Consider the following 27,560-nt stretch of genomic DNA (forward strand, 5'->3'; position numbering starts at 1 on the left):
ATATATATGCCGACCGGTGTTGCGTAGGGGGCAGGGAACTATCCTTGCATCAGAAAGGTCCTGGGTTCGAATCCCAGGCAAGTCATGGATGTTTCGCTCTCTCTCTCTCTGTGTTCTATGTCCTTTCTCCTGAGTGTGTGAATGTGAACCGCCCTATAAACGGGTTGTGGTTGTGTGAATGGCGGAAGTCGAATTCCTGGACATAGAAGTCGCCACTGAAAAACAGGAACAATCGCACCCCCACTGCCTAAAGAGGCATATGACAAAAAGAAAAAGAAGTATATGTATATATATGCAAGATTTGATCTTCAATATTATTGCGTTTGAAAAATATTACAAGTAACGAATTAACAAATATGGTTGGATCTGTGATTTAAGTTTTAGAGAGAAAAATTAGATGAAGGATATTTCTTTATATATTAAGTAACTAATAAAAATTTCGAAACCATTTTATCTTTTTTTATTCATTAAAATGCTTTCTACTAAACCTACAATGTAAAGAATTCGGGATCAAATTACTGCACTTTAGGTACTTTTGGTACCGGGACTTTTTAGGTGCATTACCTGTAAAATACATTTCACCGAGAAATACATTTTTGTAGTAAAATATTATACCGTAATTTTACAGTAACATTTATTTAATGAGAGTTATTCAGTGATTTTACTGAAATTGTTACTCTGAAAATTGTGGTGCATCAGGTTTTTGTTCCATAACATGTTTCGGTAAAAATGGATTTTACGGTTAAAAAACATCTTCACCCTGAGTGGAATTTTTTCTGGAATTTCACAGTGCTATAACATTAAAAAAGCTTAGGTAATTTTTCCCGAAGCTCTTAGCTAATGACTTTGTCAGAACTAACAATAAAATATGATTTTATAACATGCGATAAAATTTGGTAAATTCAGTAATTTTATCATGATACTTTAGTGCATGACATAAAAACCGTTTATTCGATAAAATTCATTCTTCAGTTTTGAATTTTTGTACTAAATGTGTGGTAATAAGAACTATAATTTCGAAAAGTCGAGTTTCCGGTAAACCGTCACCATATGATCGGGATAATTACCAAATGAATGAAGGGTTTAAATACCGTATACTTTTGTTTTATTAACCAGAATTATGTTTTTGTTTTTACCAGAAATATCATTAGCATATAGTATGATAAGTTTACCAGTTTTTTCTTCATGAGATGTGCACCAAAATTTTTATTTTAGTTATAAAAGGGTTATGTGTTTTTTTTAAAAGTTATTAGACAACTTTCAATAACACGTTTTGATTGAATATATGTTTATTACGTTATATACGTGTATACGTTATATGAATAATATGTAATAAATGTTAATTCCATCATATAAATGTAGAAAATTGTACATTTCATTTTAAATATTTATCTTGTTCAAAAGTCAAGCATGTCAAGGGTCAATCAATTTACAATTTTTAAAGAGCTGAAATTTAATCTTCAATCAAAAATCAAGATTGAAAACTAATAATGATTTAGTAAGACTTATTATTTATTTAATTAAACTATACTTTTCTTTAAAAGTTTTTGAGATTTTCTAAAATAACTTTTTTAATTAACTTAATATGTCATATTCAAGCACATTTTCTGGAGGAGGTATAAAGGGATAAAAAAAAAGCGATGAAAAACCTTTTAGAAGTAGGCAAAGAAGATTATCGAAAACTTCAGAAAACCTCTTCAGGACTACTTTTAGTCATTTTAAAGATTTTGTTGATCGTAAATGGAAGTAGGAAGTGACAGTTTAGAAGTTCATTTCTTTTTTTCTTCTTCTTTTTACTATCTCGAGCTTAGGAAGTTGCAGAATACTTGGCAAAACGCCTTCAGATTTTATGGTGTTGATGTTATGGTAAGCATGATAAAAAAAAAGCCTTCCTAAACGCATGTTTTGATATATTATTGTGCTAAAATATAAAACGTAATAATGATTATGAAAAATATTCATTGTTCATTTAAAATCTTCATTTTTTTCTTTAATTGAAACTGTTACATTTTAAGTTGTAATTGTTTAACTTTGTAAGGATTTGATCATATTCGTATGTAATACATTCGATAAAAACTGATTAAAACAGACAGTCTTAAGAATAAAAACAAGTATTTACTTGTTTTTCAGAATACCTTCTGTACTAAAAAAACTAAACTCTATGGCCCGACAGCCCATAGAGGGCCAAGGCTTACTGTGCCCATCTCAGTTTTCTTGACCTTGAGCTCCGGGTTGCTGAAGCAGATGGATATAAAAGTTCTATGTTTGCAGAATTTCTCGATTATGAATATCTTAAGGTTTCTTTCTAAATATATATTTTCCAAACTTTACGCAAACCTAAAACTTTTGCTCTCATGTAACTGTTATTTCAAAAATATTTTTTCAACTAAAAGAAAATGTAAATAATCAGACTGTACCTCAGGGAAAACAGCTGTATAGATTTACATTTGCTGCTTTTAAACTAATTGAATGTATTTTTAAAATGTTAAAAAGGAATTTCAGTTTCGAATTTAAATGAAAGATATTTAAATCCGTTAAAAATATTAGAGTAAGCTAAAATGTTTTTCGATAAATTTTAAACATATTAAAAAGCTTGTGGTTTATAAATATTGAAAAATGAATTTGAAAATGTATTTAATTTATGACGTTACAAGTTTTTTGAACAGTATTAAGATTTGAATTAAGTGCAGAAAATGAATATGTAATTTTATTTAATTTTAATGTATATTTTAACCTTTAGAAGAGTATTGACTTCAGTTCTTTTAATATTCTTCCGCTTTTCAAAAGTAATTTCAGCTAACAAATTTTCTAATTTTTGAAAATGTATGTTTCACAAAACGTCATGTATTCTAAGTGGTACTCTCTATTTACATCACTCTGAAAGCTTATTATGGTTTTTAATATTTTTGCGTTTTACTGCATGTGATGTTTAATGCTGGTTTGATTATTCAAATTAATCACAACCTAATTAAGTTAAAACTATAGAACTTGTTTAAAACTATAGAACTTGTTTAAAACTATAGAACTTATTTCAAACTATATTGAATAATTTAAAATGCATTACAATTTCAGTTGAAAAAGGCACGTAGATTGTAATATTAAGCAATTTACTTTTTGAATGTAAAGCTACTCACTGGTCATTAAATGGATCATTATCATGGATCATTAAAAAGCGAGCATGTTTTTTTTATAATGTTTTTAAAAGCATTAATCTGCTTATAGTATTTCACTGTACGTAGTCTATCTTTACTATTCTGTTAGAATTTTCATTTTAAAATTTACGTAAAATAAATGGCAACAGTCTATCATTAAGTTCACTGTGATGTTTACTGTAATGTTTACTGTAAGGAAAGCTTCTTTACCTTTACGGTTTTGAAGAAATTAGCAACTGGTAATTTTTCAAAATCATAAAAAAAGAAATCTAACTAGACATTGGAGATAGGTTGCGGTTTAGTTGTGTTTTGAAGAATGAATCCTTTTATTTACTGGCGCCATCTATCATGAAAGAGGGAAAATTCTCGTCTTTTTTTCGTTGATGAAGAAATGGATGAAGTATTGCGGTATCAACACCTTTATTTGAACCCACGTCAGCCAGTCTAGATATTGACAGAATAAACCTCTCGGGTACAATATGTACCCAGCTGTGAGGAACTAAGTGGGTTTTTAAGGTGGGCCAAGATTTTATGGTCTTTCAACTGTGTTGGTTGAATATGGCAAAATGGTAATTAAATAAACTGTTATTTAACCATTTTTCTGAGAACTTTCTAACAGAGTAGAGGAGAAAGATGTTTTATTAGTAGAAAACATGTTCTGTAGCATTTTGAAACTGAATTTTCCAGTTCTAGTAACATGTTATTATAAGTTTCAGGTTTAAAACTGTAGTTTTTCCAACCAAGTCCCATTTTTAAATTTGATGGCTTTCGTTGAAAAAGAACGTTTTGCAAATAGCTTTTTCAAATCAAAAGGTAAGATTGTAAAAGAAAAGTAGTATACAATTAAAAGAAACTGTGGATTGTATTAAAAAGTGTAATATTTCTTGTTTTAAAAACCTTATGTAAACGAAGCATAACAAATTCTATGAAAATTAATTCCTTTAAAAGTTACAGAAATGTATTGTTGTATTTCTCGAAATGGAAAAATGTCCATGTATCTACCAAAACAACAAAACAATTAAAACGTGGAAATTTACATTCCTGAAAGGTTCAATAGACAGTGTAATTACGTTTTAGCCAAGAAAAGTTAAATTACTTAAAAGCAGAACCGCCATCTAGTTTATAAAATAGACTTTTTTTATATTTTAGATCAAACACCTAACAAACATACTTGAGGAACCATGATTAGGTCCTTAAATTTTTAATCAATCACTAATAAAATGAATCTTTTTACGACACATGTCAATATCAAGAATCAACTTTCAACCCCTAGACATGACGACAACCTTCCTCCCTCTAAAATGGAAAGAAAACACTAATGCAGTTTTTAATGTTTTTTTTCTTAAACAGACACTTTTGAATGATCTTTTAAAACGTTGCATACATAAGCAGCAAGTACATAGAACAAATAAAATGAATTAAATGAAAATGGAAGGAAAACTAAGAATCAAATAGTATAATTCTAAAAAGATTAAAACAATTATTATAAGATGAAATATTTTTTGAAATATTTAAATTTCTTTTGATAAAAATTAAAAAAAATTTAAAGAAGCTGGGAAACTAAATAACGAAAAGATATTTTCTCGTCATTAGCTCAAAAGACAATATCCACAAAAAAAGTGTTTTCTAATATTATATTACTATAGTCAAAGCAAACTATATCAATACAATAGCGTAAAGAGAATAGAAAAAATTGACACAAAAATAAACTAATATAAAATATAAACTAATAATATAAACAAAAATAAAATATAAACTAATAAAATATCAAGCAAAAAGAAAATTAGATGAAGGATATTTCTTTATATGTTAAGCAACTAATAAAAATTTCGATTGATATTGAATAGTTTTGATTCATTAATTGAAGTCTTAACTTGCCGAAATTTTTTACAATCAAAGATGTATTTTGAAATTTTACTTAATGTGGACAAAATTGTAAATCAAATTTTAATCTCTATTCATTTTCAACTAAAGACGTGCCTTACATTTTACACATCATTAGTTGCATAATTTATAAATTTATATGATAAATTAGAAATACCTAGACACTTTCGAAAATTCAAATCATGTCTTATACTTCTTTCTTAACTTGAAATACCTCCAATTAAAATCGCATTTATTTATATGAAAGTAACGCAACTCTCTCCCTGAACATACTTCAAATAGTAATGATCATTTAAATCTGTGTTAAAACATATACACAACTATTAGTAATTATAACTAATACATTTTTATGAATGCATTTAGTTTTGACGAAGTTCGTTCGTTTTCTAATCTTATTAAAATATATTAGCACAGCGAAATTAGTTTTTGAGATAAAAATGGTGGACGTGTTTAATTATATTACTAGTTAGGAAATTGGAACAGGAATCAGAAAGCGCCTTTCATTAGTTTTGGTATAAATAACAATCTTATAACGCTGTTAATAATATTCCAGTTGTTTACTCGTTCGTTAGTTTAATACTTAAAATGCTAATTTTAGTTTAGTCAGATATGTGGTGTCTTTTTATGATGAAACATATGCTGCAAAAGCTTTAGCAATTGCAAAAATTATGGTTTTGTTTCTATAGTTTATTATTTTATTGACTTTTTCGCATGTTTGTATATACAGGCTGTCAGAAAAGTATGGGAGTGGACAAACATATCGAGAACTAGGCATAGCTGGAAGAAATCTGAAAGCATACGAGTGAAATAGTTTTAAGAGATGCACTCTATAATACTAAAATTGTCTCCTAACCTAATTTCTGAGAGTCGGTGACATGCAGAGGGTGCAATGCGGATTGAAGGCAGGAGTCATTTGATATTTATTTCATAAATTTGGTGTCATTTGATAGTTATTTCATAAAAAGTTATCAAACAAGACTATTCTTTTCTGATTTTTGACAGATAATTTGATGCTTTTTTTATTTTTTTCGACAGGTTTTTCTCGATATATCTCCATTTTAAAAAATTATTCCATTTTAATTTTGAATCGCATCATCAAGTGTTGACCACTATTTTAAAAAGAAAATAGATGAACATGGAGCACTTATTTTCTGGGTATCAAAATCTGCAGTTTATCTTGCTGTTCTATTCAGGACTTTAAAGTTTCCCTACCCCTTTAACAGGTCCTAAAATTGAGGTCGAAGCTTTTTTTGTTATAATTTTAATTTACTGTATCCATAGTCATGCCCTGTTTGTAATTTTCTTAAATGCTTCAAGAATCACGCAATATACCCACGTTATAAAAATAATTTTTATCTATCTCATTTGAAGGAACTTTACTCATGATAATTATTCCTATTTTTATATGCTTTGTTATACAGGTATAGTGTCCTGTTTTAGATTGATGGTTTTTAAAAATTCATGAAGGAAAATAGTTGATGCTAAAAAATAATTATCACTATTTATTCCTAAGACAAAGCCTAAATATTTCCTTCCAGACTTTTTATTTTTTAATTCAATTTTTTTCAATGTATAGCACTTTAAAAAGTATTTTTATAAATAAATAAAAACAAAAAAAACCTGAAAATTACATCCAGATATTGTTTTTTGTCAAACGCAATATTGTCGAAATGTCACTCCAAAAATATTCAATTCGGATACCGTACATATCTACCATACGCGTGGTCAAGAACGCCCACCATTTGCTAACATTAATGAAACGATAAAAATACATTTATTGTTTTGTTTGTATTGTTGAATATATATTATGTGAGCCCGTTAAAGGTAATTATTTTTTGAATTCTGCTTCATAACACAGTAGAATCTACATTTATGCAATGAATGAATGAAAGAATGAATGAAAAAATCAATAAATGAATTGAAGTAGTGTTATTGACTGCAATTTGTACTATTTGCCCATATTGATAAAGAAGTTGAACCGATTGCTTTGAAACGGCATCTGTTGCAATATATTTACAAATATAGGAAATATTTAAATTGACCATCTGTCCAATATGACTTTTTAACCAAGACTTACCGTAATTTGAATATTTTACGAAAAAAAACATTAATTGCTTTTATTCCCTCTTGCTAGATATTTATATATTATTATTATTTTACTTTAATGTAGATTAAATATGAAAATTAGTAGTTAAATGTAAATGCTTTTGTAAATAATTGGTACATAAAATAAATAACAATTATTTTTGCCCTTCTTTCCACTGCATATTTTTCTTATATTTTTGTCTTTGCATTAAAAGAAATCCGTTTCAAATCCAATTTATGTCACTCTTTATAAAAATACAAACTTCATTCTTAAGAATTTAAAGTACTTAAACAATACGAGTTACATGCATTTAATTATTATTTTTCCAAGCTGCGATGTTTATTTTCAATTTGTTCTTTTATAAAATTTCTAAAAAACATATTTAAATGTTCTAAACTAGTGAATGAGAATCATTTTCTTATTTATAAGTGAATATTTCTCCTTAGATGTTTTTTTATTTTTAAATTCTTTGAAATGAGAACTGATGTCTTTACATCTAGAAAACTTAATATAATTTCTTATCTCTCTAGCTCAATTAGACTCAAATAGACTTAATTCTTTTGACCTGTTATATCAAAAGTGACTAATTATCTAAGGTAAACTCAATTTTTATAACTCATTAGTTTTAGAATTTCATATATACTTGAATCTTTTCGAAGCTTGTCTTTAAAATTCACAAAGCAGTTTTCATTTAAAAAAAAATCCCGGACAATTACTGCTTTTGGGGATAACCTTGTTTATACGATGGAAATGTACGTTTCCGAAGATTTCTTTTTAGCCTTTATATTTCATTTTCTTCTCAGAAGAAAGACACAGTTTTTTAATCACAAATTTAAAGTTGGGTTGACGTTGTTATAGAACTCGAGTTGTTATTCACGTATGTCTTTGAAGTAAGGCATGTTTGTTTTGGTTGAATACTGCACGGTGGTAGCAATTAAATATTTTCCCTTAAAACATTTGAAAAGTTTTGCTTTTTGAGGATAAATAAAACAAATCTTTTGAATGGAGTTTAGGTTCTTTTTCCATATTATTTTTAACAACCATCATTCGTTAAATAGTAGAAGTTGAGTAAAAGTTTGAAATTTTATGCATTTTAAAAGTTATTTTATCAAATTTATTTTCTGTTAAAAGTTGTTCTTATTTTTAAAATAAATTATTGAAATTCTTACATAGACAATTAAAAAATGTTTTAATTTGTTTTTACAAAGGGGTATTTTAAATGAATTCATTGATATTTCTTTTAATTGAATATATTTATGAAAATTTAATAAATTCAATACCATAAAAATTTGGTTTTGAAATTTTTATCTGGATAAAAGTATACTTCATTCAATAAAATGAAAAACAGTTTATTATTTAGTAAATAAACTATTGATAATCAATTATATTCCTATCTACTTTATTTATAAAAGCCTAGCTCTTTTCTTATCTTATGAGGAATTACGTTCAAAAAATATATGTGATAGGCTCATTTTTAATATAAATTCATCGATGGTTTCAGAATATAATATGCAAGAATGCTTCTAAAAAATAATTTGATTTTATAATTCGTATATGCATTTTATGATATACTCTCATGTTATTTTAAATTTATATTACAGCCTATATTTTAGAATGCTGATTTTGAAAGAAAAATATAGAATTTTGAATTCTTTTCTTTGAGGAAAGAGGAGTTTTAGCTATTTTGCAGTTTTTTTCTACTCTCAATCAATTTAAATGACAAATATTTACAAATAACTGGGTGAAATAATGAATATTATTTCAAAAAGCAACTTTTATTAGAAGTTCTGAAATAATATATATGTATATATATATATATATATATATATAATATATATATATATANATATATATAGTAATAAATAGGGTTGGATCTGTGATTTACTTTTTAGAGGAAAAAAATTTCAAGCAAAAAAAAATTAGATGAAGGATATTTCTTTATATATTAAGTAACTATTAAAAATTTCGAAACCATTTTATCTCGTTTTATTATACTAAGTATGTTAAATAACTATTGAATAGAGAAATTTAATTTAAATTATAGAAGGAGAAATATTGAAAAAAAATGTTATGAAATATTTTAACATTATATAAATATTAATAATGATAACGCAATCATTGAAATTTGAACTCAATTAAATTTTTAAGTCTCTTTGTATATTTTTTTTTCAATTTCGCAAATTTGTTTAGTTTAAGATTGAATACTGAAAATGTCGTCCTTTATCAGACAAGTATTATTACAATTATTTTAATTGAAAAACTCGTAATATTTAAATTCTATTAACAATCGCACCTTTATGAACTAAGTTTAAGTAAACTATAAATGATTTTTTTTTAAATTTTCTCATAGAATATTTTCATCATATCTTTAGATGAAGAAAAAAAATCAATTTATTTCCATTTTCTAAAAGAATTGATTTACATTAGATTATATCTTAGTTTCTAGTTTATATTTTCCTTCAAAGTCAAGACAAAAAGATACATTACTAAGAAATTTATATTATTTGCTACTTTTCTTCGTACTCACTTGTGCTTTCTTATTTTCTCTAAAGTTCCTTTTGTTCTGTACCTTTTCGTTAGTTTATCATTTTATTACTTGCTGAAGTCACTTACTTATAACAGGTTTTCAGTTTCTATACAACTATTCACTTTATTGAGTTAATTTTGTTTGCTGAGATTTACTCTAATTTTATTGAAATTCAAGTCCTTAATTACTTTGAGATATGTAGTTCGGCTTTTCCCATTCAATGAATTTCAAAATGACGAAGTAATAATGAATTCTAAATTTTAAAATTTCAAAAAAAAAATCATTTGTTTATATTTTCCTGATTCAGGTATAAATCAGAGTTACCAAAATGCTGTCAGTAACAAGTTTGCATTGGTACTTTTGTTGGAAAATCATTGATTTTGAGAGGTTGATTGAGACATGAAGTGGGAATTTTATCAATTGACTGCTAAGGAGGCATTTGAAATAGGACCTTATAATTTATTCTAATTGTTAGGTACAATAGTTGATTTATTACTTGTGTTGCCAAGAAATATTTAAAATTATTGTAAAAAAATATATTAATACTAATGACTGAATTTATAACTTTAATGTTTAACTTACAATAACACGAAGAAAAAAAATTGGCAAAACTATCGAAAATAATTCGAAATGTCTGACAATGACAGTTCTAGATAAAAAAAAGAATGGCAACGAAAACCAAAATACAATGTATTAAACCATTCATTCATTAATTTTTCCGCTAATATGCTACGGCCCTCCGGAAATTATGGTTTTTGAAATTATAGTTTTTATTACCATACATTTAATAATAATGCAATACTGAAAAATTAATTTAACTGAATAAATGGTTTGTATGGCATGCTTTAAGGTGTAATAAAATTACCATATAATACCAGTCAATATTATCGCATCTTATAAAGCCTTATTTTATGGTTAATTTTACCTAAATCAGTAGAAAAACATTTCGGTAAGAATTACAAGGCTTTTTTATGATCCAATAAGGCTAGAAATTTTACTATATTTTGGTAGGGGAGAGTGGGGTCATTTGTAAAATTTTTTACTCAACTATTTTTAAATAACAAAAAATCCAATATATTATTAGTGTTAATCGACAGACGAGTAAAGTAGACTATCCTCTACTAGAAAAGAAAATACCTTATTTTAAATGCTATTGTATTAGTTATTAACAATTTTTGATAGTCGTGCACTTGTTACAATTGTCCCCACTTACGGGGTCAATTGTAACAGTTCATAAATTCAACTAAAACATAGTTAATTATACATATTATCATAGTTGTGATATATTTTTCATTGATCAAAATAGTAGTGATATTTTAGGAGTAAAAATAACAATGAGCAGAGACCTAAAGGGTTAAATTTTTAACTTCAAGGGATTAAAAATTTTAATTTATGCTGTGAAAGGTGACAAATAAAATAATGCACATGCAACATAATATAAATGATATAGGAAACTATTGGTGGTTCTTAAAGAGTTAAGTAATGGTTTGTAAACATAAGATTATTTATTTTCAGCTGTTACAATCGTCCCTTTACTTATTGTTACAATTGTCCCCAAGACGCCATTTCAGCTTCATTTGTTAAAAACAATGCTAGTTAATTAGCAAAACTAATCTTTTTTTTTTTGAAATGTTAATTAAGGTGTCCACTTACATATTCGGTTACTAATTTTTATTTGTTTAAACAAAATTACTTTGTTACAATATAATATTCTAATACCAAAAAAAGTACTTACGTAGCGTGAAAATATCTTTTGTGATGTAGCTCTTTCAAAAGTACTTAAAAATGGTTGCCAGCAGGGGTGTACATGTAGATTTATTAAATACACCTTGCGCGCCACCTAGGAACCAAATCTAGAACCCGACACTCGAAATTTTACAATCATACCCTGTTACAATTGACCCCACTCTCCCCTAGTGTTCACCATATTTCTTTCTTAGTGAAAGAATGCACAAACTTTATATAATTTCCATTATTATATATATTTTAATTATTTTGGTTCAAAGGGTATTCTTCATTTTATAAATTCCTATAGATATCTCTCTGTTTGCAGATATGTTTTCCTTTCTGTGACACTAAATTTTTCAATAAATTATATTAACTAGATAAAATTTGAGTTTAAATAATTGTAGTTTGTTGAAAGTTTCTCATAAAAATAGAAATTAACTATAATATTCAATATTGATACACGTGTGCTATATTTTTAGGGAAAAATATTGCATACCATATTAAAAAAAATATGATTAAAAATTAGCATTTGTAACACTTTTGCGTTTCATTTATTACCAATTTTAATGAAAGCATTTTATAGAGTGAATTTTTTTATTTAATGATTAAGTTCAGTGATTTAAAATCGTCGAATAATGGTTTTACTTGAATGATGTATTCCAAATGCAATATTTATTGACACATTTTTCTGAAGGTAATAAGCTGAAGCATAAAGATTTTAAAGGTGATAAATATGCTACCATAATAAAACGTACGAACATAAAAGTCTTATTAAAGAATAAGTAAAGCTGTAAAAGATTTAAAATCACTTTCTTGATTCAATTCAATGCGACAATGGTCCAAGGAAATGATGCTTGTGGCGTTGAGCATATTTATGAGGTTATAGTTCAAAAGCGACGTACTCATACATAATCTAACGCTTGGAATACTTAATTTGTTTTGCATATTCAGCAAACTTAAGGCGTCTTACTGATTAAAACGCAAAAGTTTGAATTCTATGAATTAAAGCCCAAAGTCTAAGAATTAAAGCCATATTTTTTTACTTTGTTCCGAAAAATTGTTCCAAGTTATTTCCTGACAAAAAAAGAGTTTAAATTTAATATAACTATTTATGTAACACGTAAATATATACATATAATTAATATTAAATATTATACGAATATTTATGGGTAATCAATATATTAGTTATAGAGCATCGAATTCACATAATTATATTGCAGAATGTTTTGTAAAATTGAGTAAAGCATGAAAGCAAAACGTTTACTTTTTTCCTAACAAAGTAAAGTGGTATTATTTCAATTATTTAATAAATTTTTTAACGACTTAAAATAAAAAAAAACACTTTTCAAACTTTTGAGTGGAAAAAGTCATTTAATTAATGTGCTAAAAATAGTTCTGCAGTCTTAACTGCTTATTAATTTTTTACACAAACTAGCGTTTTAGGGATACTCGAATTTCTATACAAACTGCAATTTTTACCCAAAAATTCGAAAGAAATTCTTGTTATTGACTCACGGAAAGCAACGTATGCCCAAAAAGCGATGTTTTAGATAAACATATTAAACATCCAAAACATTTTCAAAAATGCGTGTTAAAATGGGAGAATAATTATAAAACAATTGTTTTTAATGAATTATTAAATTATATTAATTTTTATTACAAACATTTGTAATGTGAATAGTTTTATTTAAAACTTAAAGCGGATTTTCAAAAATGTGTGTTAAAATTAGAGAATAATTATAAAACAATTGTTTTTAATGAGTTATTAAATTATATTAATTTTTATTGCAAACATTTGTAATGTGAATAGTTTTATTTAAAACTTAAATTTTAATATAACATAAAAAGAGCCAATATATAAGTGTGTTAAAATTTGACAGTTGATGTTTTTAATAAATTAACCTTATTTGTTGCAAACATTTGTAATAGTAGTTTTACTTAAAACATAAAGGGAATTTATTAGCAAAGGACTTAGCTTAGAACATTAAAAAAAATATTTGTTGCAAATGATTTGAGATGCGTTTTCCTAATTGATTTTCAAAGATAAAGAATTTTTCTTAAATATTTTAAATTTTTTATTATTTTTAAATATTAAATAAGATTGTAACTCAAACTTAATTCTTAGTATATTTACTTATTAAATTACTGCTTAAGTATATAAACTTATAGAAATCTAAAAATAAGATTAGTCTGTTATAATAAAGGAAAACTTTAAGATGGTTACGCTTTCAACAGGCTTAAAAAATTAAACAAAATCTATGTTTTCGGCTCTTTTCGCGAAGACTTAATGATTTATTGTAATTTATTTTGCAAAAATTTAAATTAGATTTAAATTTGAAATTCAATGAAAAAACATACAGAAAGAACTATTTTAACATATTATTTAGTAGTTTGAAAGTCTATCTGCATATAAATATTCCAGATTTTCTTATCCAAAGACACTTTGAATATTTTCTTTGAAAATGTTTTGATTGTAAGAATTGAAAGATTGTGCTAATACACGTATATATACTTCCAAGCAAATAGCTATAATCGAATCAATAGTTTTATACATTTATTATTCATAAATATGTATTTCATATAATTTTACGTATTTTATTCTAGTTTTTTTTTCAAACCCATTTAATTTCTAAGTTTATATTTGGTTCTAAAATCCTCTTCTTTATAAAAATAACAGCTATCTTATTATTCAATGTAGTCGTAAATGTGGCTGTTAAATTTTATTTTTAGATCTTCCTTACCAAACTGTGGACACATTTGCATATAAAAGGTATTTCGTTATATAGTTGCTAAAATTTTCTACATCTTTTGGAGTTTTCATCCTTCGCCACATTATTTCAATACACAATTCGTTTTCATTGATTTGGCATGATTGTCTTAATTTTCTATGAAGCTCATTTACAAAAAGTATCTAAACAATGTAGCCATTTCAACAAAATGGATGCTTCGAACAGTTATTTTTCTATTTTACTATGAGCCACGATGGCTCAGGGAATGGAGCGTGTGATGAGGTGAACCGGGTTCGAATCCCAGCGATGGCTGTCGATACAAATCTGCATCTGGTTGGCACCGAATGCAGTGCTGAAATGAAATACCCTCAGTGGTAGACGGATCATGCGTTAGAGTCCCTTTGCCATCAGGCTAGCCGTGAGAGGTTCTCGTGGTCTTCCTCTCCATGTAACGCAAATGCAGGTTAGTTTCATCAAAAAACCTCCTCCAATTCAAATTTCTCCCTCTACTTGATCCAAGAATTCCCTTGTCTTCTGGATTTGGTTCAAAATTACAATACTACGGGGTTGAATATTTGTAGTCGTATACCTGAAAATTGTGTCGGTTGTTCAATGATGGTTAAGAGTTATTTTTCTAATTAAGTTTTGATAACTCTCGGTATTCACTCTTATTATTTGTAGTCATCATAATTTTGAAATTATGAAATTTAAAAATTAAAGCATTCATGTTTCAAAAAAAATGAATATGTTTTATCAAAGGGTCCTGTTTGAAATATATTTCTTTGCAGCTAGAATTAAGTTATCTCTTTGTCAATTCGAATCTTTTTCTCAAGTGATGTAAGCAATATGATCTTCAATGGCCAATTTATATAAGTAATTCTCCACCGAAATGATCCCTACAATGCACATTTTTAATCTTTCACTATAAAATGTATTATTTTAAGTACATATGTAAACATTTTGAAATCAGTAAATATGTAAGCAGATTTAAGAGACTCATATTTATAGTCCCCCCCGCTTAGTAGAGAACTTATGCAGTTTTTTTCTTCTTTTTATTATCTTGTGTTTTAATCGTATTATTTTTATTTCCAGTTGTATTAACCCACTGGCGGTTATGGAAATGGGCAAAATTGAGAGAATGTTTCTCCCCTACACACAGTTTCCCTATCAGTTAACATGGGAAAACCGGTTTTGCTATGCAGAGAAGTCTGCAGGTTAAAATGCGACTTTTTACGTGCAGAACCGTCAGTGGGTTAAATAAAAATTCAATGAAACAATAGTTTTAATCGAGATCAAGTAATATAATTAAATTTAAGTTTATTATAAATGAATTATCGATGGATAACTTTTGAAGAGTATTAAACTAATAAAATTTATTGAAGAGTAATAAACTAATAAAAAGTGAAAAAATACTATTAAAATTCCTAAAAATACTAAACATGCTTTTTGGTTGTTATTTCAATTTAAATTGAATACTTAGGAAATTGAATATATTTAAACTATTTACAAGAAAACTTGATTTCAGTGGATATGCAACTGTTATTTTTCAATCTTTTTTAATAGTTAATGAAGTATTTGTTTCTAAATATAATTATTATTTAAGAAACACACCAAAAAAGAAGTATTAAAGAATTGTGTTATTATTTTAAAGAGATTTTATAATTAGTAGTTATTAAAATGTTTGTCTTTGACTTTTTTAAACATGCTCTATTATGAAATTATATAATTTTGAAAATAAGCACTTGGTTTTCTAGAACAAATTGCATAAATAATATAGTAAATAATATTGTTGCAGTTTGCTCATATAAATCAAAAAAGTTGCAGAACAAAGTGTAGTAATTGGATTATGAATATATAGAACCAAAGCAAAGCTACATATCAAAACAAAGCTACAAGAACACGTTTTAAAAGATATTTTAACTTTAACACGCCAACTCGTTATTAAACATCTCACATTACTTTTGAAAAATTAAAACACATTAATTAAAATACAAATTCTGAGATTTAAAAAATATAATCTAAAATAAAAAATAAAAGCTATAGACGCAAAATTTAGGAAAAAATAAATATCATGGCTCAGATATCTCATCTATTTTCTTTTGTTTAAATATAAAAATCTAGTTTAGATTCAGTTTTTTTTATTTACAATATATATATATGTATGTATTTTCTTTTAATATTTGTAGAAATATATATTATATTATTTTTACTTGTTCTTTTCTAAGCAAATAAATAAAATACATAAAATATGTCATATGTTTATTTTACCCTCAAACAAACTTGAAAGCAAATTGAATTTAGTTATTTGATGAAAGTAAGCAAATAAACTGTTATTTTCATGATATTATTCAAAGAAAATAAATTATTATTTTCATGATTAATTTGGTTCTTAGGCAAATATATCATGCGCAACTATAATGTAATGTATCAACTCGCATTATTTTGAACAAAATATTTGAATACGAAGGAACAAAAATATTAATTTTCTCTCTCTAAAATATAACTTTATTGCAATAATTTTTGTAATAGTTAAAGAAAAAAATATTATTTAATAATAAAACAAAGTTCTTTCAATCTTTACTTTTAAATTTTATTTTATAGCTAGTATTCCCGAATTCAAAGAAAATAGGATTCCTTCAAATGCTTCTTTTGTAGCAGAAACAAAGATCGTAACTTTTGTTCTTACTGTTGCTAAAACTATTGAAGCAGTTACAAATACGCGAATGCAGGACAAATAAAGCAGAAAAAACGACATTTAAGTACTTAAGATTACAGGAATGTAGAAAACATTTACGCACTGTAAAATTCAGAGTATCCACTGTTGTTATTCTAGTCAGTAGAAATAATGCCAGGTATAACAACGCAGTTTTACTTCGCTTTTATTGTTTTAGTGCAGTAGTGTAGAAATCGCTGATTCTTTTGAAAAGCGGACGTCGCAGCGTAAACTTGAAAGTTTTACGAGGTACAAACGACGCCTTTTCAATGAAAACACTCGAGTTTTAATGTTGGAGAATCTTAAATTTTAAGTTCCTACTCTTCTTTTTTTCTTCTTTATCTTTAAAGCTGAATCCGAATTTCTTCTGTTTTACTTTATCAACGACCAACAGCAGCAACAGGAAATAGGGTATTTTTCAAGACATTTGTTTTTATGTTCTCTAAAATTTAACGGCATTTTCGTTACTGACCATTTTCTAAAGTAAATCGACTCATAAAGATTTTAATCCAAACTGTAATGTATCTGGACATATTTAGTAATTAATTGCAAGATTGTGCTACTTATTATTTAAAAACACATCTAAAACGCGAGTTATAAATTTAATATTTACACGGAGAAAAAATTTTGCTAAATTTTCCATACTGTTTGGCAGACATTTATGATAAAAAACGCATAATTGAGCAATAAAAACTAGAATATATGGTATTTAAACCATTCATTTGTTAAATTTTCCGTTCATATAGCAACGGTTTACTGGAAATTCTGATTTTCAAAATTATAGCTCTCTTAGCAAATATTTCGCAAAAAAAAGAACTAAAAAATACAGAAATGGAAAAGTTCAACCGTGTGAATGATTTGTAATCCCCTAAGGCATCATGATAAAATCACCACGTTTACAAAATTTTATTACATATTATGAAACCATATCTTATCGTTAACTTTACCAAAATTATTACCCACTCGCTTTGGTAAAAATTACCGAGTTCTTTTGGTGTTCCATTGAAGCCCGTAACACGAGGAACAATATTTTGGCAGTTTTTTTTTATGTTGAAATGATTTGCCAGACGTTCTGCTTTTTAAATCTTTAATTCGTATAAAAACGCATTTAGTAAAAGATACAAAACAGTTTAGTTATTTTTACAGAATAAATGTGTTTTTTACGCCATACTCTAAAGTGTCATGATAAAAATACCAACGATTATCAGATTTACCAATTTTATCACATATTATGAAATAATATTTTCTTGTAAATTTTCATAACCAAGTAATCAAAGTCATTACCAAAGTTATTGCTAAATCATTGCCAAAGCACTTCAGTGCAATAAATTCAATATAAATTTCAACATAAGCTATTTTATGATTTCAAATATTCCAGCTTTTCAAATTTCTAAAACTGTCAGAATAAAAACGTGAATTATTTACGTTAAGATACATATAGATATTTCCAAATCAAAACATTCAAATAACATTAACTTAAGCAAATATGTACTGTCTGGAAAATACACATGCATTATGCACCAGAACAAATATTTTTAAAATCGCGTACAGTGATAACATCGTATTTAATATCCATGTCTGTGTGATTTCAGTTTTTCAATATTCATTTCCTTACAATATGATTATTTTTAACTAGTAAAAAATGAAAATAGTAAAATGTTTGTTGAACTAAATTTCAATCAAGAAATTTTTATTTAAAAAGAAATATTTACTTCGAAATCATAACTCTCAAAGTAAATTTTAAATCAATCTTACTTTCTGAAAAATTCAAAATATTTCAATCTCTCTTTAGCACATAAATAGGTGCAGTAAAGTAATTGAGCTACTTCATTTAAACTTTAAAGAAACAAAAAATTACGAAATCTCTTAACTGCTGTACATTTTTCTGCAAATTTTAAATGCATGAAATATTTCAACGCCAGAAAAAAATGCAGTCTTCCTATCACAAAAAAATGAAAATTATTATTCGATGCAAAAAAAGCTCTTTTTATACCCTCGCTTAGAATTGCTTCCAGACATTTTTATTACTTCGGACAGCGAGAGTGGTTTTTTTAGAATCCTAAGAAAGCTCATTAATTCTGACAAAACACTTTCTGATTGAATTTTGTCGTTGATTTAATAATTTCTGAAAGTATTTTCTTGTACTTAAATAAACGAAAAGAGCCACATTTTTTTTAAAAATAAAACGTGATCACATATGAAACTTCTGTAAAGACAGAGTGCAAAATAATATAAACGTTTCGTAATGTTCTCCCCTTAAGCAAAACACATAAATATTTTTGTCGAAATAAATTGTTTAATAAACTATTGCATTTTTGAATTACTGTAACTGTATACTTTTTAGAAAGTATTTGAACAATTAGCGTAAAGGAAAGAAAGAAAATATTTTAATTTAAATTTTAATGTTCAATTTATTAATTTTCTGCGTGCGTATAAATTCTTAATAATTTATATTCAAGCAATTTCTGTTAAATGGAAATACTTATTCAAATAAAACAATTAAAATAAATTATAGGCAAATAATTTTTGCATTTATAATGCAGAATAAAGAAATGAAGAAAAATATTTACCTATGATGCAATTATAATAAATTGTATTGCAGACAAATATTTCTTCTTTATTTAAAGTAAAATTTTAAAATCTCAAAATAATGAATTGTTCTAAAACAATTTTACTCTATTAATTGAGCACATTAAACAAATCGAGATAGAGATAATGCGAAAATATTTCTTTTAAACCTGCTAATCGCGGAAAATTTTCAATACTCTTATAAATAAAGGATGTTCTGTTATGACCACTGTTAATCTATATTTTTTGAATCCCTATAAAAATGAAGTGAAATGCTATGCAAATTCGCAGGCATGCATATTAATCTATAAATTAAGAATTATGCTATGAACTATTAACTGATTGAAAAAAAATATGGTATACTTATTGTTTATGTTTTCTTTCGATGAAAAGTTTTTAATTTTTTAATTTTAACAAACTCTTGAAAATATTTTGATTCTCCAGCTTTAAAATTTTATATCCTAATAAAGTTTCATCAAAACAAAAGATTTTTTTAACTTAAATACTTCATGAAAAATCAAATTTTATTCTTCAGTATATAAAGAAATTTAAGACTTTTAATTAAAGTCTTCTGACATTTTCCGCAAAGAATAAAGAAAAAAATCCAAAAATTAACTAACGAATTTTAGTTTTAAAATGAAGCAACAGAAAATTTATAACATTTTTCTACGTTTGCTTCTAAATATGAGAAAAAAAAAGTTTAAAATGTGCTTTGTTTATATTAAAATTATATTTGTTTTCATTACTTGCTTGTATTTATTTTATTATATTTTTTAAGGAAAACGAATTACTGGCCTTTTGATAGAGAGCCATGTTTAAAAAGAATGATAGAAAATTTTTAACAGATGGTAAAAATTGAAATTGAGAAAAATTGACCTTCAACTACACTTGGCAACATACAAAAACTGATTTATGAGCTTCAAACTCAATTGAAAAATATTAAACGTGCGCTAGCAATCTAAAATTGGGTTCCTCATAATTGAGTAAAATTGTATGAAAATAGCTTCGAAAGGAATATATTCGAGTATGAAAACCCTATGTACTCTATGAAGATTTTAGAATATGCTCACAACAGCATACACTCATTTTTGAGATTATGCTTATTCTCATTTAACACTAGATAGCCTAAGGAAGTCATTTTGACTGCTTTTAATTTCAATTAGAAAAACAATGATGTCTATAATGACACAATTTCTTAGAATTTTGTGACTTTTTGTACAACATATAATTTTTTTTATTGTTAATATTTACTAATAACTTATTAAATAGCTGTAAATAATGTAAAAAAATGTTACAAATTAATTTTAAACAAATTTATTTACGCATTCACAATCCTGTCATTTTGACTGCTTTTAGGCAATATAGGTATATATTAATTTTTCGTCTTTCTAGTGTTAAACAAAAAAAAATGCTCAAAATGATTATATAGTGTCATTTTTGAGACTATGGCTGCTGCTAAAAAATGCTGTTCTGAAGTTGAGTGCAAGCTGCTTTGATCATGTCGCTATGTAATTACTCACTGATAGCTCTTATGACACAATTTTGATCAATTTTAAGGAACCCTATTTTACAGTTTGCTGCAGTTACTTTTTACTAAATCTGGATATAAACTATGTAATTGATCATTAAAAACTGTGATAATTCAGTTTATGGCATAAAATATTTACATTGAGATCTTTATATTTGAAATTAAATATTAACAACAACCAAATGTTAAGAAACCACTTTCCAACTTTTTTCTTCTTAACATGCTTTTTATGCTGAAACGGAATTTATATTGATAAATTTAATAGCAGAAAACTTTGAAAACTTTAATAGCAGGAGTATTGTTATTTATTTAATAAAGAGGCAACAAACTTCTAAACTTATATGTATTTGCAACATAGCAGCAGTTACAGAATGCTATTATACTTTACTAGATATTATAACAGTATATCATATTCTCGAATAATACTTTGTTACACATTGACATTGTGTATCCAATTTCCCCACATCGCTAACTGCGATACTGATTTCAAGGGTTTAATATTTGAAAACAAGTGGAATAAAATGTTTAGTGAAATTTATGTAATATCCAATATATTATAAATAGATTTACTCATGTATGCAGTACAAATCAGTAATATTTACTTTTGAGATTTCTATGAAAAGAAATCTACTACAGATAAAGGTTTTAAATTTTATTTTAATAGAAAAAATGTAGTTTTCGTGTATTAGGTAAAATTTTTTTTATGGAAGAAATGTGAAGAAACTGTCTATAAATAAGTTTTAATAATAAAAGTTGTTCCTCAAATTAATGTCTTGTAATATAAATTAAGAGTAAGATGTTATTTTATTTCTAATATGCATTTGCTAACGAAAATTATTTGCAATAAAAATTTCAGCTTTCACATTATTTTCAAATAAAAATTATGATGTGGTCAAATTGGTTGTATGTTATAGTAGCTATTCCACTATTTTTAAGCATAATTAAAATAAAACTATTTTAAAGCATTTTAAATTGGCAACTAAAATGATAAATTTCTAATTTTTTTTAATGAAAAAATATTATTTTCAGTTATCTAACTATTATTGGTTATAGGCTAAAGGAAACAAATTTGTAGTATTGTGACGGCTGTGTTAGTTATTATTATTAACAATGACTTTATGGCATTACTTACTTAAAGAATATCTCTTATAAAAAATTTTAAATCCAACTTTTTTATTTATTTATAACAGTTTTAAATTATAATAATTTACGTTATGTGAAAAATAAAATCGAAGTGAAATAAATGTATTCACCTGAATATTTTTTATGGCAAAACTCTAGATATCATACGCAATTAAAATAAATTTGTTTATTATATCTGAAGTGTACTGAAATTTTTTTTAGAACTACAAATGCATTTTATATAAAAAAAATTATTTATTTACTTTCCTAGAAAAACTAGTCTGTCATTTTATTTATAAGTTTCGAAGTAAAATATCGGAATATTTTTCACTCGAAAAGAGTTTACTTTAAATATTTATATTATATTTCTACTCAAAACATATGTAACGCTATATAAATAATGACCTTACTAATGTCTCTCTCTATATATAAATAAATATTTGTCTATCTGTGTGCGAGTGCGTGTCTTCTTTATAGACTTCTAAACCATCAAACTGAAATAGATGAAATTTAGCATACAGATAGTTTGAAGAACGTGAAAGGTCACTGTTGACAGTAGAACATTCTGCGACAGCCGTTCAAGCGGGATGAGCAAAAAAAAATATATTTTCTGAATGGTTAAGAGTTAGCCATAGTTTCAAATTTAAATATTGACGATAAAATTTTTCACATGTTTTAAAGATAGTTTCAGTGAGGATTGCTAGTTTATAGTTTGATTTGATTAAAAAATAGCTTATTTCACGCATTTAAATATTTAATTCCTTTGCATTCGCTATGTCAGATAAATTCAAGGAGGAAACATTACATGGTAGCCTACGTGGTCTGCATCCTCAAACTTATGCTTTTAAAGTTGTCGGGTACCATGTGCTTTTTTAATTTATTTTTATTCTTAAAAACCTTAATATTTAAAAATTCTTAGAAATGTTTATGTATTTAAAAGCAAAATTAATGGGAATGGGAAGAGTAATTTATATAGGAGAAGAGTAAAAAATCGCCATATTATTAACGACAGTGATGCTTAATTAAGTTAGATAATATAGGCAAATTGAAATAAAATATATAAGCAATGATCTAGAACCCAAAAGTAATGAAGTAATGGTATTTATTTGTCCAGAAAAATTGTAAAAAATCGTCATACTATAATTGACGACAATGATGTTTAATTAATGTTTGTAATATGTTAATTAAATATAAAAAAAACTTATGTGCTAAAAAGCAATAATGGAGAAAATACATTTATTCATTTTAATCGCCATTATTATTATTACCCCTAATGCGTTATTAATATTGATAATATGTATTAATTGAAATAGAATTAAATAAAATAAATACTAAAAATCAAAGTTTAAGGTTAAAAGGTTAATAGGAAATTCGTTTAGGACAACCGTAGAAACTCGCCTTTAACAGATGGCGTTTAATTATTGTGTACTACTGACGGTATTATGTACTACTGGTATTATGATAATTGGTGCAGTTTTGATAAGAATTCTAGGAAGGTTTTTTCGTAGTTTCAGAAAATATTTTTTCAATGGTAGCAAGGATAGTGCATTAATATTTTAATGAATTACAATTAAAAGAACCTAGTTCTTCGACTACTTATAAATATTTTAAAAGTAAATTAAAGGTCAGATAGAGAATTGGCCATCCTCCAAAAACCTTACCAAGTTCTAAAAGACATTGAAAAAAAATCCGGCCTTAGCTGTCACTGACAAATGTTTTTTCATAAAACTTACACGTTGAAGGGCTATGTAATAAGTGAAAAATATACTGATATAGGTATAAAACATTACATTGATACATTTGATGATTATTAAAACAGCACCAACACTAAGCAGTTTTAATACTGATACTTTGGAAATAGGTGTTTAATGGCCCCTCGAAATATATACCAGAGAAAATTACTTGATAGTGCAATAGAATTATACCAAGTTATGCTAATTGCATTTATCTTTATTCTAATAGGATGAACAACGTAAACGAGTTTTGCTTACTTCAATAACGTAAGGCTATCAAAAAGGGCAACAAATAATGTAAAATAAAAGAAAAGATTTAAATTATTTTAGCTGCATCAATTAAAAAAACTTTCTGGAAGAACCAGGTAAGTGACATTTTCAAAATGAAAAAAAGCTGTCCGTACTGTTTTATTACCAATTTATTAGAAGAAAAGACTGATAATTCTTTGTTTTATTTTATTTTCCACAAATTTTAAATAAAATTCATGTAAGTATACTAAAAACTAATGTGATTAGTGATGTTGTGAATTCAGTGAAGGCAAAAACGGTTCTGCTACTCTAAACGTACCCATTATTGATGCAACCACTTTCTGTTAATTTTCTCTGATTCATTAATTTACTTAAAATTTCACTTACCTGGTTCTTCCATCAAGTTCTTTAATACTATTGGCATATGCTTTTTAGTTTTAAGCATGATTTAGCCGTGTTTCTTAATACTGATTTATTAGTTCTTTGCTTATTTTTCTTTCCCCCCGTGCGAAGAACGGGTATTCACCTAGTAAGTATTATAAAAACTAACTCTTGCTACTTAATTTTATGTATTTAGGTAACCATTTCAAATGCACAGCAAATTTACATTTAAAGCCTCAACTGCAAATAAAATTTATGTACATATATTAAAGTTATTTCTTTATGTGTAATATTTTTTCTGTAAAAAATCTCAGACGAAATTACGGTTTAAAATATTGACACTTTGTGTGCATCATCCGTAAATTTGTTTTACTGTAAAAACATTTTTACCGAAAAATATTGTACAGTAATATTTATTTAATTGGAGTAATTCAGTGGTTTAACGGTAACTATTACTGTAAAAATTACAGCATATCAGATTTTTTGTAAAGTAACATGTCGTAACATAATTTTAAGAACATTACTTCTCATATGACCCTTTTGTTAAATAACATTATTGTATCGTAATTTATTTCGACCTTTTTACAGTGTGTTTTTATATGTATTTTTCCGTTGACTTCGTGTCTTGTTCTTCTTGAAACAGTTTTCCTTTATGTGAAATATTTTTGTCCACATATTTCGTTCACTGACTCACTGTTTTGACCCATTTGAGAAAAAGTGCTTTCTTTGTGTGTAATATTTTTTTCTGTATATTTCTCTCATTGGATCATTGCCATGTCTACTGTTTTACTCGCAGACTAAAACATACTTAAACAGTATATTTATTAACATACCAGTATTATTACAATGCGCATATTTTTAGTACCATTGATATAGTTACATACATTATCTCAAATAATATTTATATTTTTTAAACTTAAGTGGAGTTGAACGTTTTGTAAACTGGATGTTACGGAGACGCTCCCGCTAAAAGTAGTTATGAATTAATACAATGTTTATGGTCCAATACTTAAAAACACAAAAAAATTAGCTATTGAAATAGGTCGAGTTATGGATTGTGTATTCCTTTCAAAACAGGTATGCCTAAAATACTTGCTAATGCATAACGTGTTCTGGGTAAAACAGAAAATTTGAAGACATCAAGTTCTAAACAATATAAATTATTCTAGATTAATTATATATTTTAAATCATATTTTGATTATTTATGCAATAAAATAATAAAATTATGGGTGTCAAAAGGTAGTATCATAGTTTGAAATACATTAATTCGCATTACCAAAACCAGACATACAAATATATTAGGTGATTATGAAATAAATCTCTTCTCATACGACTCTTTGGTAAGTATACATTTTGAAAAAACCTGTAAATTAAAAATTTCAGTTAATTTTCGGCAGAATTTGGAAAAATTCTCTATTTTTTTAATAATAGAGAATTTTATTGCCAAATTAATCACAGAGTCAATTAATCAATTTGTCAATTAATCAGACTGACAACAACGGTATAAACTTTCAATCATTGAATGCAGAGTTTATTTGCTAAATGCAGGTTTTTTCATTTTCGATGAATACGAAAAAGAAAATTAATAGTAAAATGCAGAATTGGAACATTTTGATATTGTTCTCTTCTCTCACGAAAAATAGTTCTCCAGTTGTCATATAGAGAAGCCATTAAGCTGATTTCTGTTGCTTCACTTTTTGCAGCAATGGTTTTACAGTTTCGGCAATTCGAAACTTCTCTTGCTTGGTTGCACATGTACACCCATTTTTAGCGCGTATGATGGCTATGAACCTAAAGTGCCTTTGTTCTATTCCAGTCGGAAGCCTATGAATATGTTAACCACAATACTCTACATTGATGAACGCACAGCTGTCTTATTCCTCATCAGATGGCAGCACTTTACTATATCACTTTGACTTCTTGGATTTTATTCAATTCAAATTTATTGAACTCAATAGTAACTGTTGCCAAAACCTACTCTACTGAGAAATTTTGATATTTACAAAGAATTTCTATATTGCTATGTTACGAAAAATTTCAGTTAGCATTTTTTTTTTTTTTTTTTTTTTTTTTTTTTTTTTTTTTTTTTTTTTNATTTGGCAACTTTGATGCCAAAAACTTTATAGAGTTAAAGAAAATATCACAGAGTTAAAAAAGAATATTATTATGATAAAGAGTATTACAGAGTTAAAGAAGACTTACATTTACACGCGCATGTTTTTTTTAAATTACATTATTATTCATGCAATTATTTAGTTTTTTTTTTAAGAATTCCTTTTTTTCAATTGAAATGATTAATTTGCTTTTCTGAAAAAAATCCGAAGAAATCATAAATTCTTCTGGAGAATATAGGGTGGAAAGCCTTTTCATCTAAGAATTTTATATACTTATTTGTCTATAGTAATGATTAGTTTATTTTCTTTTTAGCAAGTTTTAAGAACCATTTATTTCTAAAACTAATGAACCAAACATTAGTTTTATTTCATCACACAAATTTATTTGTAGCAATAAGTTTCAAATTCAAACTTTAAGACTCCTTCTTCGACATTACTTTAAAATATATCTAGCCATCCGATAAACAGTGCATTAGCTCTTTAACCTCTTTAAATCAGTTTGGTTCGTTAACTTAAAACTTTATTCTTGTGTGCGTTAACTTGGAATCTAATTTGGAATCAAATCTAATTCGCATTTATTCTCGAAGCCAGTAAACCTTAAATTCGACGTTACAAACCGGCGTCTTTTAAAGTTCCTCCCCTCTGCCAGAACGATTGGCCATTAATTCAAACTGGATTGAAGCAGTTGAGGAATAACTCAACTCGAATGAAAGCACTTTCGATGTTATTACTGAGGCCTGAATACAGTCTGATAAGAATATTAAATGAAAAATCGTTTGAAAAGCTAAATGACTTTCCGAACATTGATTTTAATTTTTCTTCAATAGCAGGCTTAAAAGGCATGAGAGTAAATATACATTTTTAATATGAAACAATAAATATCTCTTGCATTTGATTTCATAAATTAGACTGGTGACTTTAAAAAAATTATAACAGTATCTAAACTCATGTGACGATTCATGTGATGCCTTTTTTCTCCCAGAAATTTTTGTTTTAGTGCAAAAATTTCCCAACAGATGGGGTACTAAGCAATTTCTAACATTTC

The 27,560-nt window shown here is 26.4% G+C and overlaps 1 protein-coding gene across 1 annotated transcript in view; it reads left to right on the forward strand.

Moving 5' to 3' along the window:
- The window catches only part of LOC107445844 (TWiK family of potassium channels protein 7), a 398,665-nt gene that overhangs the window by 164,138 nt on the left and 206,967 nt on the right, over window positions 1-27,560 (forward strand). The window lies entirely within an intron of this gene.

Source organism: Parasteatoda tepidariorum, chromosome 5 (genome assembly GCF_043381705.1).
Source record: "Parasteatoda tepidariorum isolate YZ-2023 chromosome 5, CAS_Ptep_4.0, whole genome shotgun sequence".
Classification (NCBI taxonomy): Eukaryota; Metazoa; Arthropoda; class Arachnida; order Araneae; family Theridiidae; genus Parasteatoda; species Parasteatoda tepidariorum.